Genomic DNA, 5,566 nt, shown 5'->3' on the forward strand with positions numbered 1-5,566 from the left:
GAATGGCTTTCCCCAAAACCTTCGCAAGTAAATGTTAACTACAAAGTAGACTATGCCTGCATGGCAGAATTATACCGTGATCATTTGCATCACTCCAGTGGCCATTTGTTCTACAGCAACACCGCTTAACCAAACAAAGGTCTCTTCCTGGTGCACGCTTGCATTTAAGGGTAACTACACCCCAAAATCTAAATGTCTTACATTTTTCCCAGACCTCACAAATGGTCACCTGATAGGGTTTAAACATTGTTGTGGACATAGAACATCCAATTGTGCTGTTTTGCTATTAAAAAGGTGTACTTTTGAGAGCGAAAACCTGCCAAAACAGGGACAAACGGTCAACGGGGAAATCTAAACGGAGAAAAGGGAACTTGGGAATTAACGGAATCAGGCAAAACATTGAAGGGATTTTATAGTGCCCTAATGGACTACAGACATTGACTGTCTCCTAGACTAAAAACAAAGGCTGCATGTACTGCCTATATTTTGAGGGAAACGCACTGTCCATTATTTGATTTGATCAGGGCAGGGCAGCACACACAAACTGCATTTAGTCCAATAACAATCCATGATATTATTAGGGTGATAAATAAAAGGCAGTTGCTCCATGACACAAGAGCACGCTCTACTGGGACAAAAGCTTACAGCACCTGGTATTCCCAGGCGATCTCCCATCCAAGTACTAACCAGGCCCGACCCTGCTTAGCTTCCAAGATCGGACGAGATCGGGCGTATTCAGGCTGGTATGGCCGTAAGCAGGGAACAACTCTTGGTACACTATATAAAGTCAATGTGTCACTCACTCTGAAAGGGACACAGAAACGTATCCACTTTGTGACACAAACTGAAGAAGCTCAACCCGTATATTTAATATATATATATATATATATATATATATTTGAGTCTTGTGGGGGGTGGGGGGGGGAAGAGGGCATATCCTATGTTGATTTATGACAAGTTCATTGACTAGGGCCCTATAAAATAGGCGTTGCGGACCGAATCACGGAATCCAGACATTAAACCGAAATTCAACAATATTCAAACATTTATTGAACTTGGTAAGAAATCAACTAAATCTATTCAACTTGTTAGAAAACGCATTCATTTGCCCAAGTCAATCATAAGACATGAACAAAATGCATCAGTGATTCGTATTTCCATGAACTTTCTGAAACGGCACAGGAATGCCCCTGTCTGTGTGCATGTGTGCGGTGCGCGCGTATATCTACACTTTGTGTAGCCGTTAGCGATGATGCTAATGATAACCTTCTTCTGGTAGGGAAGGAATGGCTTTCCCCAAAACCTTCGCAAGTAAATGTTAACTACAAAGTAGCCTATGCCTGCCTGGCAGAATTATACCGTGATCATTTGCATCACCCAGTGGCCATTTGTTCTACACACCGCAACCAAACAAAGGTCTCTTCCTGGTGCACGCGCATTTAAGGGTAACTACACCCCAAAATCTAAATGTCTTACATTTTTCCCAGACCTCACAAATGGTCACCTGATAGGGTTTAAACATTGTTGTGGACATAGAACATCCAATTGTGCTGTTTTGCTATTAAAAAGGTGTACTTTTGAGAGCGAAAACCTGCCAAAACAGGGACAAACGGTCAACGGGGGAAATCTAAACGGAGAAAAGGGAACTTGGGAATTAACGGAATCAGGCAAAACATTGAAGGGATTTTATAGTGCCCTAATGGACTACAGACATTGACTGTCTCCTAGACTAAAAACAAAGGCTGCATGTACTGCCTATATTTTGAGGGAAACGCACTGTCCATTATTTGATTTGATCAGGGCAGGGCAGCACACACAAACTGCATTTAGTCCAATAACAATCCATGATATTATTAGGGTGATAAATAAAAGGCAGTTGCTCCATGACACAAGAGCACGCTCTACTGGGACAAAAAGCTTACAGCACCTGGTATTCCCAGGAGGTCTCCCATCCAAGTACTAACCAGGCCCGACCCGCTTAGCTTCCAAGATCGGACGAGATCGGGCGTATTCAGGCTGGTAGGCCGTAAGCGAGGGAACAACTCTTGGTACACTATATAAAGTCAATGTGTCACTCACTCTGAAAGGGACACAGAAACGTATCCACTTTGTGACACAAACTGAAGAAGCTCAACCCTTGCTTACATTTCCAAAAATATATATATATATATATATATTTGAGTCTTGTTGGGGGGGAAGAGGGCATATCCTATGTTGATTTATGACAAGTTCATTGACTAGGGCCCTATAAAATAGGCGTTATGGACCGAATCACGGAATCCAGACATTAAACCGAAATTCAACAATATTCAAACATTTATTGAACTTAGTAAGAAATCAACTAAATCTATTCAACTTGTTAGAAAACGCATTCATTTGCCCAAGTCAATCATAAGACATGAACAAAATGCATCAGTGATTCGTATTTCCATGAACTTTCTGAAACGGCACAGGAATGCCCCTGTCTGTGTGCATGTGTGCGGTAAGCGCGGATGTCTACACTTTGTGTAGCCGTTAGCGATGATGCTAATGATAACCTTCTTCTGGTAGGGAAGGAATGGCTTTCCCCAAAACCTCGCGAAGTAAATGTTAACTACAAAGTAGCCTATGCCGCATGGCAGAATTATACCGTGATCATTTGCATCACTCCAGTGGCCATTTGTTCTACAGCAACACCGCTTAACCAAACAAAGGTCTCTTCCTGGTGCACGCTTGCATTTAAGGGTAACTACACCCCCAAAATCTAAATGTCTTACATTTTTTCCCAGACCTCACAAATGGTCACCTGATAGGGTTTAAACATTGTTGTGGACATAGAACATCCAATTGTGCTGTTTTGCTATTAAAAAAGGTGTACTTTTGAGAGCGAAAACCTGCCAAAACAGGGACAAACGGTCAACGGGGAAATCTAAACGGAGAAAAGGGAACTTGGGAATTAACGGAATCAGGCAAAACATTGAAGGGATTTTATAGTGCCCTAATGGACTACAGACATTGACTGTCTCCTAGACAAAAACAAAGGCTGCATGTACTGCCTATATTTTGAGGGAAACGCACTGTCCATTATTTGATTTGATCAGGGCAGGGCAGCACACAAACTGCATTTAGTCCAATAACAATCCATGATATTATTAGGGTGATAAATAAAAGGCAGTTGCTCCATGACACAAGAGCACGCCTACTGGGACAAAAGCTTACAGCACCGGTATTCCCAGGCAGTCTCCCATCCAAGTACTAACCAGGCCCGACCCTGCTTAGCTTCCAAGATCAGACGAGATCGAGGCGTATTCAGGCTGGTATGGCCGTAAGCGAGGGAACAACTCTTGGTACACTATATAAAGTCAATGTGTCACTCACTCTGAAAGGGACACAGAAACGTATCCACTTTGTGACACAAACTGAAGAAGCTCAACCCCGCTTACATTTCCAATATATATATATATATATATATATAATTTGAGTCTTGTTGGGGGGGGAAGAGGGCACATCTATGTTGATTTATGACAAGTTCATTGACTAGGGCCCTATAAAATAGGCGCTATGGACCGAATCACGGAATCCAGACATTAAACCGAAATTCAACAATATTCAAACATTTATTGAACTTAGTAAGAAATCAACTAAATCTATTCAACTTGTTAGAAAACGCATTAATTTGCCCAAGTCAATCATAAGACATGAACAAAATGCATCAGTGATTCGTATTTCCATGAACTTTCTGAAACGGCACAGGAATGCCCCTGTCTGTGTGCATGTGTGCGGTGCAGCATATCTACACTTTGTGTAGTCGTTAGCGATGATGCTAATGATAACCTTCTTCTGGTAGGGAAGGAATGGCTTTCCCAAAACCTTCGCAAGTAAATGTTAACTACAAAGTAGCCTATGCCTGCCTGGCAGAATTATACGTGATCATTTGCATCACTCCAGTGGCCATTTGTTCTACAGCAACACCGCTTAACCAAACAAAGGTCTCTTCCCTGGTGCACGCTTGCATTTAAGGGTAACTACACCCCAAAATCTAAATGTCTTACATTTTTCCCAGACCTCACAAATGGTCACCTGATAGGGTTTAAACATTGTTGTGGACATAGAACATCCAATTGTGCTGTTTTGCTATTAAAAAGGTGTACTTTTTGAGAGCGAAAACCTGCCAAACAGGGACAAACGGTCAACGGGGAAATCTAAACGGAGAAAAGGGAACTTGGGAATAACGGAATCAGGTAAAACATTGAAGGGATTGTATAGTGCCCTAATGGACTACAGACATTGACTGTCTCCTAGACTAAAAACAAAGGCTGCATGTACTGCCTATATTTTGAGGGAAACTGCACTGTCCATTTGATTTGATTTGATCAGGGCAGGGCAGCACACAAACTGCATTTAGTCCAATAACAATCCATGATATTATTAGGGTGATAAATAAAAGGCAGTTGCTCCATGACACAAGAGCACGCTCTACTGGGACAAAAAGCTTACAGCACCTGGTATTCCCAGGCGGTCTCCCATCCAAGTACTAACCAGGCCCGACCCTGCTTAGCTTCCGAGATCGACGAGATCGGGCGATTCAGGCTGGTATGGCGTAAGCGAGGAACAACTTTTGGTACACTATATAAAGTCAATGTGTCACTCACTCTGAAAGGGACACAGAAACGTATCCACTTTGTGACACAAACTGAAGAAGCTCAACCCCTGCTTACATTTCCAAATATATATATATATTTGAGTCTTGTTGGGGGGGGAAGAGGGCATATCCTATGTTGATTTATGACAAGTTCATTGACTAGGGCCCATAAAATAGGGCGTTAGGACCGAATCACGGAATCCAGACATTAAACCGAAATTCAACAATATTCAAACATTTATTGAACTTAGTAAGAAATCAACTAAATCTATTCAACTTGTTAGAAAACGCATTCATTTGCCCAAGTCAATCATAAGACATGAACAAAATGCATCAGTGATTCGTATTTCCATGAACTTTATGAAACGGCACAGGAATGCCCCTGTGTGTGCATGGGTGTGGGACAGATGTTACACTTTGTGTAGTTAGGATGATGTAATGATAACCTCTTCTGGTAGGGAAGGAATGGATTTCCCCAAAACCTTCGTAAGTAAATGTTAACTAAAAGTAGATGCCCGGCAGAATTATACGGATATTTGCATCACTCAGTGGCCAGTTTGTCTCTACAGCAACACCGCTAACCAAACAAAGGTCTCTTCCTGGTGCACGCTTGCATTTAAGGGTAACTAACCCAACATCTAAATGTTTACAATTTTTCCAGACACAAAATGTACCTGATAGGGTGAAACATTGTTGTGGACATAGAACATCCAATTGTGCTGTTTTTGCTATTAAAAAGGTGTACTTTTGAGAGCGAAAACCAAAACAGGGAAAAAACGGAAATCAAAGAGAAAAGGGAACTGGGAATTAACGGAATCAGCAAAACATTGAAGGGATTTTATAGTGCAATGGACTTACGTAGACATTGGACTGTCTCCCTAGACTAAAAACAAAGGCTGCATGTACTGCCTATATTTTTGAGGGAAACGACACTGTCCATTATTT

The 5,566-nt window shown here is 41.7% G+C and overlaps 1 non-coding gene and 3 pseudogenes across 1 annotated transcript; all 4 read right to left on the reverse strand.

The window, feature by feature from the left end:
* Positions 1-638: 638 nt before the first annotated feature.
* Positions 639-757, reverse strand: LOC123489663. The gene has a single exon (XR_006660582.1). It is a non-coding gene; the product is annotated as a 5S ribosomal RNA (ribosomal RNA).
* A 1,158-nt stretch (positions 758-1,915) lies between these two features.
* Positions 1,916-2,032, reverse strand: LOC121564446 (annotated as a pseudogene).
* Positions 2,033-3,191: 1,159 nt separating this feature from the next.
* Positions 3,192-3,310, reverse strand: LOC121564445 (annotated as a pseudogene).
* Positions 3,311-4,469: 1,159 nt separating this feature from the next.
* On the reverse strand, positions 4,470-4,585 carry LOC123489664 (annotated as a pseudogene).
* Between the last annotated feature and the right edge of the window lie 981 nt (positions 4,586-5,566).

Source organism: Coregonus clupeaformis, unplaced genomic scaffold, assembly GCF_020615455.1.
Source record: "Coregonus clupeaformis isolate EN_2021a unplaced genomic scaffold, ASM2061545v1 scaf3144, whole genome shotgun sequence".
Classification (NCBI taxonomy): Eukaryota; Metazoa; Chordata; class Actinopteri; order Salmoniformes; family Salmonidae; genus Coregonus; species Coregonus clupeaformis.